We start from the raw sequence: 14,596 nt of genomic DNA, 5'->3' as shown, positions 1-14,596 counted from the left end.
TTAAAAAAATTATAGAAATTTAATATTAAAAAATTGTAGCTAATTAATAATAAGTTACTTATTAAAAAATATAAGTTTTTTTATTAAAATATTATAAGATTTTTTATTAAAATATTGTAGAGAAAGATAAATTTTATATTTTAAAAAATAAAAAAGTTTGGAGAAGTTTCTTATTAAAAAATAGAATGAAAAAAATATTTTTTTAGAAATTTTATATTAAAAATTTGGAGAAGTTTCTTATTAAAAATAAGACTGAAAAACAGTAGCATTGCTTATTAAAAAGATAGGAATGAAAAACAATAGTTTCTATATTAAAAAGATTATAGAAATTCAATACTAAAAAATTGTAGCTAATTAATAGTAAGTTACTTATTACAAAATATAAGTTTTTTTTATTAAAATATTGTAGAGAAAGATAAGTTTTATATTTTAAAAAATAAAAATTTTAAAACTCATTTTTTCATTTTTCTATTTTTTTTTGGATGATTGCAATTACCATAGCTATTAAGGTCGTGCAAAAGAGATGATTAGTGGTGTGGAATTCAACGAAAGGTTCATTTTATGTTATCGGCATAAGGGATAATCTGCACACACTTATTGTTAAATAAATTTGGATCCCATAGGAATAGTGATTGAGGCATAATTTTTTTGGTATGTGGAGATCACTTTAAACCTACTTTTATTATCCAATGTCTTATTTTTTATGTTAAACTTCATATTTCAGGGTTGTTATTCATGTTATTAGATTTTATTTACATTTTTTCTCACTTTGCAATACTAATAAATTTGATGCATTTTCTCTTTCATTATTTTTGGATCATCTTATATAGACATGCAAGGTGAATGTTGAGAATAAGTATAAGAGAAAGATTTAATGATTTTTTATTTTTTTTTTAATATAACCATTATTCCAATTCAAAATTTTAATATTTTGGAAAAGAAAATTGTTAATCGAATTAGAATTTGATAACTATGATTAAAAGAGAAAAAAATATATAATTAGTTTGTATCAACCTTTAATTTGTGAATACTATTAAAAATATTTGTGAAAATTAACCTTTTACCACCCATCCAATAACTAATAATAATTAAATTCAAAATTATGAAATTTTACCATAAACTAAACACACTTATCAACTTAATTTTACAATTTATTTTTATTAAAACCAATTTAATATTCTAATTTCAAAATAGACACATACAGAGACTGCACGAAGAAATGTCATTTCATGCATCAATAAACAACTTTCTAAACAGTTGGATTTCAAGGACTTTATGCAACCTATTGCCTTGATTTCACTCAAAATAAGTAGAAAATAGTGAGAGGAGTTTGAGCAGTGTGTTTACTCACTGTAAGTGCGCCAATCACGAAGAAAGAACAGCTTTTTAATGGATTCCCATCAATTGCAACCTTCTCCATTGGGCCAATCATATTTGATATAATCATCGATGTATGGACAACAGTGCTGTATACAGATTTCATAATTGCCTGCATCAAACGAATCATTAGTGGGAATTGAGAGAATGCCGGAAAACATTTTATCATAAATTAAACGAGTTTTTGGTAAATGGAAGAACATACATGGGGTCCTTCTAATCTTGCTAGCCATCTCAGAATGGCTGCATTGCAGAAGACTGCTAAAGACATTTTATATCTATCTATGATACATTTTGCCCTTTTCACAAACTCCAGAGGATTCCCCACTTTTCCCATGATAGGGACAGGCACATGCAACAAAGCAAAGTGATTTACCCAAGGCGCTTGCGTTTCTGGTTTCAACATCTCTTCTATGGTCTGCACAAATTTACGTTGTTATCAGATCTCATCATCAATCTCGTCCAAACAAAATGAATAAATTAATTTGAAAAGCTGCGGTCGACTTTTTAGTACACAACCGGCCAAAACTCTCGTATTCAACAAACATAGTGCTGTGACTCTTGAATTATTCAACTGTTTAATAACAGATGGTTTCAGAGGCTTAAATCTCTTTTCATAAGCATCTTGTTCTGTTCTTTTAAAAAATCAGTTATTTGATTTTTAGACAAGAAGTAAATATAATTTTAGACAACAAGAAAGCATTTTTAAAGTGGGTCAAATACTGTTTTTCAGATTTCACTAAAGATCATGTCTGGAATCTAATATAATTCACCCTCAACATATTTCCGTATATGCCTAGAGCTACATTCTGGTATTGTGAATGTTAAATTTATTGGTAACTCTGTTAGTGACTGTGGTGGTAAAAAAGGATTGAAATAAGTCTCAAGTTTTAAGTCAGCATCTTTCTGTTGCCGATTGTAACCATTAGTGAATATACCAGATTGACTACCAGATTGACTCCTCGAATTGCTACTACATGAATCATCCTTGTAATATCCAAATCACCAACAGTGGAGGACCCATTTTCTCCACCAAGCACTTTTTCCAGAGGATTATCTGACGCAACACAAATATGTTCAAGTATCCAATCAAGCACATGTATGACAAGAACTGTCTTCTGTGCCTCACTCCCTAACATGAGGGAGTATCCATGATGCTCAAAAATTTCTGAGCTCAAAACCCCTGCAAATTTGTTTGTTGTTTTGATGAACCGTCTTCTCAACTGATGTAAGGAGAAAAGATATAAAAAACTAGAGAAAAGAAGTCTGATATATTTATAAAATTATACATAAAACCCATATTCCAGAATGATATTTATAGCTAATTATTTAACTTTAATCGTTTTTTTTTCTTTTTAGGTGAAGGAGTGTGGACTTTATAACAGCAAGAAGATTAATGGCTCAAGCATCCAAGGCAGCAGGTAGAGGTCAAAGGAAAGACAAGGGTGGTGCTTTTCGTGGTCCCCCTCCAAGTTTTTCTATTTCACCTTCTATTGGTCATAGTGCCCCAAGTGCTTCAAGTGAAGCTTTAGGTGCTTCTCAGCGGACATTAACATATGATGTTGTTGTAGCAAGACAACAAGCACAACTAAGAAAATACCCTCTATGGAAGTATGTAACGAAGAAACAACGGCCAAAGGTTGGTGCGGGAGGGAATGTGCTTGGGTCTTGAAATTTCTACAAGGGTGAATTTAAGAGCACTCACTTTCGAGTTAAGGGCTATTTGTTGGGCCTTCCTTGTGGAATTGAAGCATGAAAAAAGATCAGTGCTAAAGAAAGAATGGATTTGGAAAGGGAGGATGCAGCTAGCTTTGGGAATGTGGTGGCAGCAAGCAGGAAAATTAGTAAAAATGAAGATCATCTTCCATTCTTGAGGAATAGTAGTAGATTTGGGAGAGGGCTGAAATTCAACCAACAAAAAAGAGGGCAACCCAAACTTGTGGTGGTCCAATGGAAAATATTTTTCAGCATGAGAAGCGCGATGAGGTTGATCTTACAATGAAATTCTTTTTCTATCTCAACTTCATTTCTTTTAATGTTGCACGGTTTCCTTTGTTTATTGAGATGTGTCGAGCTCCAGTTGATATGGCTCCAATTGGGTATGTGCCTCCAAGTTCAGAAAAGCTTAGAACCACATTGTTGGTTAAGGCAAGGAAGGAGGTGGATAAAATTCTACAACCTATTAAATCATCATGGATCTCATCTGGTGTCAATGTCATTTCTGATGGATGGACAAATACAACATGTCATCCTCTCATCAATTTCATAGAATATTCTCAAAATGGACCGGTTTTCTTGAAAGCAGTTGATGCTCTTTGACAATACAAGGATGCACAATATATGGTTGAGTTGTTTATCAAAGTTATTGAAGATGTAGGCATTGGAAGTTGTGTGCAAATCAGTTGCTAGCTTGAATGTGGAAACTAAATGTCCACAAATATTTTGGACACCATGCATTGTTCACTCTTTGAATTTAGAGCACAAATCTATTGCTTCAAATGTGACATGGATTGGAAATATTATTGAGGATGCATGCCATATCTGAAATTTTGTACAAAACCATACCAATGCCCTCACAATATATAAAGAGTACACACATGTATCATTGTTGAAGATTGTAGTTACTTATTTTGCTTCCTCATTCATCATGCTTAAGAGGTTGAAGGAGGTGAAGGCCGCTCTTGGGGCCATGATTATTTCAGATCTTTGGTCTTTTTGGAGAAAGACGGCTCAAACTGCTTCAAAAAAGGTAAAGGACACACTGTTAGATGATGGTTGGTGTGTTAGGGTCTCACCCTAACCCCCTTATTTATGTAATGGGATCACGTCATAGTCAAGAGTCAATAAAGCCCATATTAATAATTGTAATTGGTTAATCCGCAATTAATGACGGAACCATAGTTAGTTGCAAATGGGCCGTAGTATTAGATAGATGGTATTAATAAAACCCATGGTATTGGCCCGTGGTATTGCATGTATGAGTCATATATAAAGGATAGAGACTCCCTGCGAGGAGCATCGTGTCTTATTTTGTAGTCGAGCTCTGCTCTATTGGAGGTTGCCCCCTCGAAGAGGCAAGTGAACATTACTCTCTGAATAATAAAATCATTGCTATTCTGTGTTTTGGGTATCTTTTCTTCGCATATTCTGTACTTGGGTATCTTTTTGCAGGTTAAGATCATAACAAGTGGTATCAGAGCACTTTCCAGGGCCGGTGGGATCTCCATTTCTTAGCAATTTTGTTTTTTTGGCTAGAGACGTGTTCCGGCGTCTTTAAACCATAGGATCTATCATTGAGCGCATAAACCTGCGGATTTGGGGAGGCATGCACGCAGGAAATACAAGAGGTGGTCACGTCTATTGGACTCCCTTGTAACCCCTGTGGGTACCCCTTCGAGTAGTAGCGCATTAGACAGAACCGCGCACGGATTGTCTTCCACGTACCCTCTGGGTATATTGGAAGCCCCTTAGGCTCCCTTGAAACCTTGCCATAGATAAACCGTCGGCCGTCTTGCGGCTACAGTACACCGAGAACAGCACTCGAGGAGATTACTCGCCCGTATGATAGGGTAGTCGGGTTGTACGGCTAAGGGTACGGTCGATCCTCCTTAGTTAGAGCCCTGAAACATTGGGCCGACTACTACTGCCAGACCCTTATGTATATTGCGATCTGTAGCACCTGACACTCCTTAAGACCATAGTTCCCTTTTTCTATCAGGGGATCACACAACATCTCTTCCATACCCGCTTGTGCAAAGGGGTGCAGCAGCAGCAGACATCAGTCCCGCATTCTCGAGTTCACAGATCAGCCATTCCAATCTATTAGATCCATCAGATCCACAGAAGCAGTCTGTTTCGCCATCAGATCCACCATTCAGATCTCTCAGATCCACCAGATCAGAGTCGTTTTGAAGGGTTCCTATACTGGGGTATAATTTTCGCAGGACTTTTGGCCGCATTGACATTTTGAGGATTTGGCTACTACAATATTGATAAGGAAGGAGTAAAACTCATGATCTAGCCCATCAGAATCAGGACGACGAGCTGAGCACGGTGGTACCATTCAATTATTAGTGAAAATTTTTAGGCGGTCCCAAATTTTCATCAGGTTGGTGTATGGTAGAAACTAGAGCTCAAGCGATGGCCAATGAAAGGCTGGACAAACTTGAAGAATCCATGCACACCCTCACCCTTCAGCTTAACGGACTAAGTAGCCAGGTCTCGCAACTGATCCCGAAGGACAAGGAGCAAGCCCACGAGGAGGCGTATAATGGCAATGGATATAATGAGGGTGAGTCTAGCCACTCTCCTCACGTCTGGCACACCCACTAACCACCCATTCAGCGACCTCCCAAGTTGGATATGCATAAATTTGACGGTTCTCACCCGTCGGCATGGATAGCACAAATGGACCAGTATTTCAAACTGAATCGTATCTTAGATGATGCGACTTAGCTTATGTTGGGGAGCATGTACTTGGACAATGAAAGGTGGCAATGGTGGGAATGGCATCAACGTTGCAATGGACCTTTTAGGACTTGGACCCAAATTACAAAAGCTCTTCAAGGCCACTTTGAACATGAGGAATCTTTTTTGGGTCGTCTTACTAAGCTCCGACAAACTGGTACAGTGGATGAATATATTACAGCTTTTGAAGCCTTAGCCTTCCGCACTTGGGGTCTCTCAGATGCGTTCTACACGGAATGTTTTATCAGTGGTCTTAAAGAAGCCATCAAAGCTCAAGTCCTACTGCACCACCCTCCCACATGGACGGAGGCTTGCAAGGTAGCTCATAACGTGGAACATGCATTAGCAGCCCAATATAGTCGCCCAAATTTCTCCGCTAAAGGTCACCCCCCACAGGCTCACAACACGACTCAAACACTTAAGGTCCAAAAGGTGTCACCTGCGGAAATGGCCGAAAGAAGAAAGCAAGGACTATGTTACTACTGTGATGAAAAATACTCCCTAGGTCATAAATGCAAGGAGCCCAAATTTTTTCAAATAGATGCCACTGACTACAGCTCAACAGAGGAAGATCCACCACTTGAGGACCATGAGGCGCTAGAAGAAGACAACCAACAGGACAATGTCCCTGACGAACCACTTATTTCGCTGCATGCGTTGGCAGGGATTTCTTCCCCTCAAACTCTCAAAATCAGAGGTTTTATTAAACATCGCCCAGTGGTAGTTTTGATTGATAGTGGAAGTACACATAATTTCATCCATCAAAAAGTCACAGAAGCAGTGCATTGTTTTGTACGCGCAGTTTCTAACTTCCAAGTTCAAATTGTGGATGGAGGCACAATGAAATGTGAAGGCCGTTGTGAAAATGTCAAACTTCAAATGGGGGATTATCAGTTGAAAACCCACATGTTTGCCATACACATGGGGGGTTGCGACATTGTCCTCGGCGCTGAATGGCTCCGCACTCTTGGGCCAATCACAATGGATTTCCAGGAATTATATATGAGTTTTAAGCAGAAAAACTACACACATACCCTCCGTGGACTCCAGGCAGAGCACCCTCTATCATCAGCTCGCATAGGATGGAAAAATTGTTAAAAAAGGGCAATCATGGAGTTGTAGCTCAATTTAATGCCATCCAGGCAGTCGAAACAAAGCCTCTGCCAATTCATCCTGAGATGCAACAGATTTTAAATAACCATCTGCCGGTCTTTGACAAGCCTCATGAGCTTCCACCCTCGCAAGGGGAACATGATCATAGCATCACCTTGGTTCCAGGGGCCCAACCCCCAAATGTGCTTCCATACAGATACCCGTTCACCCAAAAGAATGAAATAGAAAAAATCATCAAGGAACTTTTGGAAGCAGGTGTCATTCGTCCCAGCATTAGCCCTTATTCATCCCTAGTGGTCATGGTGCTCAAGAAAGATGGGGAGTGGCGGATGTGTCCCGACTTCAGGGCCCTCAATAAGTTGACAGTCAAAGATAAATTTCCCATCCCGGTGGTTGATGATTTGCTGGATGAACTCAATGGGGCTCAATTCTTCACTAAGCTGGATCTTCGCTCAGGCTACCACCAAATTCGCATGAAGGAAGTTGACATCCCCAAGACTGCTTTCAGAACTCATGAAGTCCATTACGAATTCCTGGTCATGCCATTTGGTCTTTGTAATGCCCCCTCTACTTTTCAAAGCCTTATGAACCACACTCTCAAACCATATCTCAGGAAATTTGTCCTTGTCTTCTTCAATGACATCCTCATCTATAGTTGCACTTGGGCCGCACATCTTCAGCATGTAGATCTACTCTTGCAACTGCTCCGCAAGCATAAATTATTTGTCAAGATGTCCAAGTGTTCGTTTGGCATGGCAGAAGTAGAGTATTTGGGCCACATTGTGGGGCGTTAAGGTGTCAAGGTGGACCCCAAAAAGATCCAGGCAATGCAGGAATGGCCTCAACCTAAGACCTTGAAGAGCTTGAGAGGATTTTTGGGTCTCACAGGCTATTATCGTAAATTTGTCCGCAACTATGGTCGCATAGCGAAGCCCCTCACCCAACTCCTAAAGAAAAATTCATTCTTTTGGAATGAGGAAGCACAACAGGCCTTTACAGCTCTAAAAAATGCCATGTGTTCCACTCCAGTCTTAGCACTCCCTGACTTCACCAAATCTTTTGTCATTGAATGTGATGCTTCGGGTACAGGTATTGGGGCGGTCTTAATGCAGGAAGGGCGACTGTTGGCCTTCACAAGCCAACAACTCAGTGGGAGGAATCTGGGCCAATCTACCTACGAGAAGGAAATGATGGCCATCTTACATGCAGTCGAGACCTGGCGACCTTACTTATTGGGGCGACGTTTCCAAATCCGTACAGATCATCACAGTCTTAAATATTTTTTGGAGCAACGCCTATCCTCCCCACAACAAAATAAATGGCTAGCCAAAATGCTGGGATATGATTATGAGATCATTTACAAGAAAGGGAAAGACAATAGTGTAGCACATGCATTATCTCGCCAATTTGAGGAGGAAAGTACTCTGCTAGCAATTTCCCTCCCCATTCTAGAATGGATTGAAGAGGCTCGCAGGGAATGGTTTTCACACCCCGGGCTCTCCCAACTCATTTCTCAATTGCAGGTAGATCCAAATTCCACCAAGGGCTACTCGTGGTAAGATGATATTCTTCGCTACAAGGACAGAGTCGTAATATCACCAACATCCACCCTCAAAAGTCGCATTTTGGCAGAATTGCACTCATCTCCCATTGCAGGACATTCGGGCTTTCAGAAGACGTATGCTCGCACCAGAAGACCATTTTTTTGGACAGGCATGAAAAAGGACATCCTTACTTTCGTAGCAGAATGTGATGTTTGTCAACGCCACAAAGGGGAAACCGTCAACACACCAGGCACATTACAACCATTTCCCATTCCAGCATCAATTTGGACAGAGGTTTCTATTGATTTCATTACAAGTCTTCCAAATTCAGGGAACAAGTCAGTCATCATGGTGGTTGTGGACTGACTGTCGAAGTATGCTCATTTTTGCCCTCTACACCACCCGTTTACACCAACTTTGGTTGCTCAATCTTTCATGGATCAGATCTTCAAATTGCATGGCATGCCCACTTCTATTGTGTCCGACCGCGACCCGATCTTCACCAGTAATTTTTGGCAAGAACTCTTCAGAATACAAGGCACTCAACTCAAACTCAGTACTTCCTATCATCCGCAAACAGATGGTCAAACCGAAGCAGTCAACAAATGTCTAGAAACCTACCTTAGGTGTTTCACTTCAGAAAAGCAACACCTTTGGGTACAATGGTTACCTCTGGCTGAATGGTGGTATAACACCAACAATCATGCCACCACCAAAATGACTCCCTATGAAGCAGTATATGGTTAACTCCCACCTTCACCTACTTCGTATCTAAAGGGATGTTCAAAAGTACAAGCAGTGGATCAACTCCTACAACACCGCGCAACCATGCTCGCCCATCTTCGAGAGAATCTTCATCAAGCTCAGAACGCCTGAAGCAACAGGTAGACCAACATCACTCAGAGCGCCAATTTCAAGAAGGGGATCAGGTCTTTTTATGGCTACAACCATATAAGCAAACATCACTCAAGGACAAGGGGTGTCAGAAACTCTCTCCCAAATTCTACGGACCATATCAAGTACTTCAACGCATTGGAGAAGTGGCCTACAAGTTGGCCTTGCCACCTACTGCAAAAATCTATCCAGTTTTCCATGTCTCATGCCTCAAGAAAGTGATTGGGAACAATTGTAGAATTCAGACCAGTCTACCTGAATTGGACGAAGAAGGGTCCATCTGGCTTCAACTCGAACAGGTCCTAGACACACGAGACAAGCAACTACGCGGCCACATGATTAAGGAAGTCCTTGTCAAATGGAAAGACACCTCTCCGGAAGATGCAACTTGGGAACCAGCCACTATTCTTCAGCAGTTTCCGCAGCTTCAGCCTTGAGGACAAGGCTCGTCTTAAGGGGCAGGGCATGTTAGGGTCCCACCCTAACCCCCTTATTTATGTAATGGGATCACGTCATAGTCAAGAGTCAATAAAGCCCATATTAATAATTGTAAGTGGTTAATCCGCAATTAATGACGGAACCACAATTAGTTGCAAATGGGTCGTAGTATTAGATAGATGGTATTAATAAAACCCACGGTATTGGCCCGTGGTATTGCACGTCTGAGTCATATATAAAGGATAGAGACTCCTTGTGAGGAGCATCGTGTCTTATTTTGTAGTCGAGCTCTGCTCTATTGGAGGTTGCCCCCTCGAAGAGGCAAGTGAACATTACTCTCTGAATAATAAAATCATTGCTATTCTGTGTTCTGGGTATCTTTTCTTCGCATATTATGTACTTGGGTATCTTTTTGCAGGTTAAGAGCATAACATGGTGGGAGAGGGTGGATCTTACCATAAATATCACAAACCCTATCATTTCTTTCTTGTGGTTTGCAGACATGGACCAACCCATCTTTGGAGAGGTTTATGAGGGTTGGGATTCCATGATTAAGTCTGTGAAAAGTATTGTTATGGAGAATGAATTCCCTGGATATGTGACATCAGCATAGAGCTTATGGTCCACCATACAGGATATTCTTATCTCTAGGTGGGATAAGAATTGCACACCTTTGCATTGCTTAGCTCACTCTTTTAATCCCAAGAACTACAATCAAGAGTGGCTTTGTGGTGGGACCTCACACAGATAACCTCCTCACATGGATGGAGATATTTCACAGGGGAGGAAGATAGCATTCAGAATGATATTTTAGGATAGAGCATCTTTTCTTGAGGTGGAGGAAGGCTTTGTAGAGTTCTCCACTGGCACCAGGAGATTTGGGGGGTATGATGTATTTGGAGATAGGGGGGTCAAAGGTGCCTATGCTTGGTGGGAAACTCATGGGGTAGCATGCCCTATTTTAAAACAATTAGCCTTGAGGGTCCTCTCTCAAATTACTTCATGTTCTGGTTGTGAGAGAAATTGGAGCACTTATGGGAATCTATATAAGTTGAAAAAGAGCAAGCTTGAGCAATCCAGGGTGGAGACAATGGTGTATGTGCACACCAACCTTCGTCTGATTTACAGGCAGAGACAAGAGTGGTTGAAGGGAAGGACAAAGATGTGGGATGTGTTTCCTGATGATATGGACTTGGATGACAATGTTGAGTTGGCATTAGCCAACATGGATCTTAATGACCCAGTGCTAAAGCCAATGACTTTTGATGATGAGCGAGAGTATCTTGATGGGTCATCCACCACACCAACAAATGCAACAAAATATCTTGGATTGGGCATGGAGGAAGAGGATGGAGTACAGTCATATGGCAGTGGCAGTGATGGTGACTATGACATAGAGGACATGGACTATTGATAGAGTGATGAGTCATGGACTCATGGCTCACTGGCTAGTAGCTAGTGACTCTTGATTCATGACCAGTACCATTGACGAGTCATGACAGTGATGAGCTATGATATTCCTACTTATTTTGTATCTACTCTTTTGTATTTTCCAGTGGAATTCTCTCAGGAGTCAGTATCTATGTAAACAGTAATACATTTTGATTTTGATGACTTAATAGAAAATCTGCATTTTACGGTTTTAATATCTAAGTTCTAAACTTATAGTTACTAGTTTCTTATGTGCTTGTAAGTTGTACATGAACAATGAACATTTAACATTCAAGAATCAAGGCCAAGCATATCACATTCTAATTTCTAAATTCTGATTCTATTTATTCTTTTAAAATGAACTATGAACATTGAAGTAATTATATTTTAATTTGATTAGATAAGCTACAGCTTGCAATTTAATATGGATCAAAAACTATATTTCGGTATATATATATATATATATATATATATATATATATATATATATATATATATAAGGTGTCCCTCGTGTCTTGTTTTTGGGTCGCTGCATTTTGTATTGAATACCCGTATTTACGTGTCCTCCATGTCTCGTGTCCTCGTGTCATGTGACTTAGCTGACAGGTGAATCTGGAAGTTGCGTTGCATGTCGTAGAAAATTATTCCTGTTGCAACATAATTCACTGTCTATTGAGCATATAACAAAGTTGTGAGTATATTGTCAGTCAGGAAATATGAATTAGTGTTTAAGTATATGGTGATCACATACCCCTCCCACATAATTCTTTATCTGCTTGATGTCTTCCAAGTTCAAAGCAATAGAAGAAAGAGTAAGGAGCATGTATTGGACTTCTGGAGGTCCTCAAAAAGGGAGCTATCTATCGGCCATCCATCCAGTCGTTCTCAGCAAAGAGCTTGTCACATCAATAAGCCTGTACCATACTGCAATCATGAGATACAATAGTATCTGAAAATGTTTGGTTGCAACGGACTGCTTTGAGGTAGCCATGGGTTTATTATAACTACGCTTGGCAGTAGGAAATGTCGGGGAAAGATCGAGATTGTCGACTCTGGTGACCAAAGAAAACAACGTGGACATGAAAGAAATTCCATCTCCGAGTGAATGAAGGAGTTTAATTAGCACGGTAGCTTCAACCTTGCTAGTTTTATAATACATGAAGTGTAGTTCCCAGAGAGGACGTGACTTATGAAGAGTTTTGAGGGCTATTTTTGAGATATAGTCATCCACGCAGGCATCATATGATTCCTGGTCAGGAGGGAATTCTCTGATAAAAATGTGGTCATCGATGTTCACTGTAGTTTTTTGCCATCGCAAGACTCCCCAGCAGTGTTCAAAATTGAACCCTTCCTAGCCCTTCTTTGGGCTCCTGGCCCTTCCTAGAAGGGTTAAAAAAAAATTACACTTCCAAAAAAATTTAAAAGATCAAAACCACTAGTCAATTACAAAGGTTAGATTAAATTTTTATATTTCAAAAGAAGGGTAATATTTTTAATAACATGTCAATACTTTTTTAAGTTTACTATAATTTTGAGTTTGTACTAGTGCATAAATTGCTCTGACTAGTGATAGTTTCGTAAAAGAGACCAGTGAAAGTCCAAATGACCTCATACAATTTAATAGTTATGTCATGATTTGGGAACGTTTCCTGAGGCCCCTAACTTAGGCCAACATGATGCAACTTGCAACAGTCATGGTACTATTACACCTAGCACAGGGTGGCAGAGCACATTGAATAACCATTCAACAACTATGCACGTGCTCTTGCTCCTCTGTGATTATCCTTGACTGCTCTTTCCCTGCATCCACTTTTTCCATTTTCATTTGAATTGCAACCCATCATCCATAGAAGGAAAGTTATGGTTCCACGCTAGACTATAATGTATTTTTCATTATCCTCCTCATATCTTCATTAAAATTTGGTTTTTCATTCTATGGATTCTTTAATGCAACACTCCTTGAAGTATTGGCAGCCTTCATGGTCACACAATGTCTCATGGGCACCACAGAATCCACCCCAAGAAATCAACATTGTGGCTAGATACCCTGAATACCACTGCTTGCCATCCTTCCATTCTAGGAATGGGTGGTGGAGTTGTTTTCTACATTGTTAATGGTGCCATTTTTATTGTCATAATTATATGAATCTACCAACTATGAAAATAATATCTATCTTATATCGAGGGTATTGGACTCCACAACTATAACACTTTCATTCAAACTCTTGCTTATTTTTCTTCGTTTCTTAAATCCATACAAATTTCTTGTCACAGTATGATTTTTCATGAAGTGTTTGTTCTCTATCATAAAGCTACAGGTTTCCTTGAATGTTACAAAACATAATTCAACAAATCAATGAATAACCTATCAAGAAATCTATAGTCAAATCCTATGGAATCTTTCTAAAGTTGAATTTTGTCTATCTCAATCTTGCTAAGGGATTTTTAATTTATGTATTTACTTATTCTATTGTTTTTATTTATTTAATAGGTGTAAATCTTGAAAAATTCTCCTATTGGTTGTCCTAAGAAGGATAAAATGCAATTATCAATTGTTGAATCATTTGGCCTTACACAACATTCTAATCAACCATGTAATATTCAAAATGAAGTTGATGCTCATCTACATGAATATGATGAATCAAATAGTGTAGAGCTTGTTGAAATAGAAAACCCATCAGAGAAACACAAAATAATATTAAAATCCAAATGGAATACAAGGTTTCCATGGGCTTATGTTTTAAAACATTTAATGGTAATGAAAGAATAAAATGTTCTTGACGTGTTAAATTTAAAAGTGAGACTCCATTTTCAAAAGAGTGAACTACCACTCTTCATGTTAGTGGTATAAGTGGCCATGCAAAATCAAAAGCTTAATTTTTTTTCAACTTTTGGAGGGAACAAGCGATTGAAGCAATATTCCAATCACTAAACATGTAGAACTAATGGTAAATGTTGGAAAGGAGAAAATTATATCAATGATTGAAAACATGTATTTTGTTGCTATACATGATTTATCTTTAAAATGTATAATTCAATATGTGACTTTGAATAGGTATAAATGAACTGCACCACCAAGAAAAGATTTTCTTCAAGTTTCTAAAGAGGTGTATTGGAAAAAACTAAAAGAGAAGATTTTACATAGGTCATTTTACTCAATTTTAGTTGATGAAAGCACTGATCAAATTATGAAACTCCAATTGATTGATTATATTACATTTTTGACGAATGGAGGAAGAGTTCAATCTTTAACAAAGTTTATATGTTTACTTCAAATAAAGGATGGAATAGCTCAATGTAAGTATGATCTAGTGAGAACTCTTTTAGCATAA

At 38.7% G+C, this 14,596-nt stretch overlaps 1 pseudogene; it reads right to left on the bottom strand.

Moving 5' to 3' along the window:
• Positions 1-1,171: 1,171 nt before the first annotated feature.
• LOC149231129 (wax ester synthase/diacylglycerol acyltransferase 11-like) lies at positions 1,172-13,332 on the bottom strand (annotated as a pseudogene).
• Positions 13,333-14,596: the final 1,264 nt, after the last annotated feature.

Source organism: Pinus tabuliformis, chromosome J (genome assembly GCF_031772625.1).
Source record: "Pinus tabuliformis cultivar Carrire ecotype Pingquan chromosome J, CPIR1, whole genome shotgun sequence".
NCBI lineage: Eukaryota > Viridiplantae > Streptophyta > Pinopsida > Pinales > Pinaceae > Pinus > Pinus tabuliformis.
The sequence above is the reverse complement of the archived record's forward strand: the minus strand, read 5'-3'. Positions and strand labels throughout refer to the sequence as shown.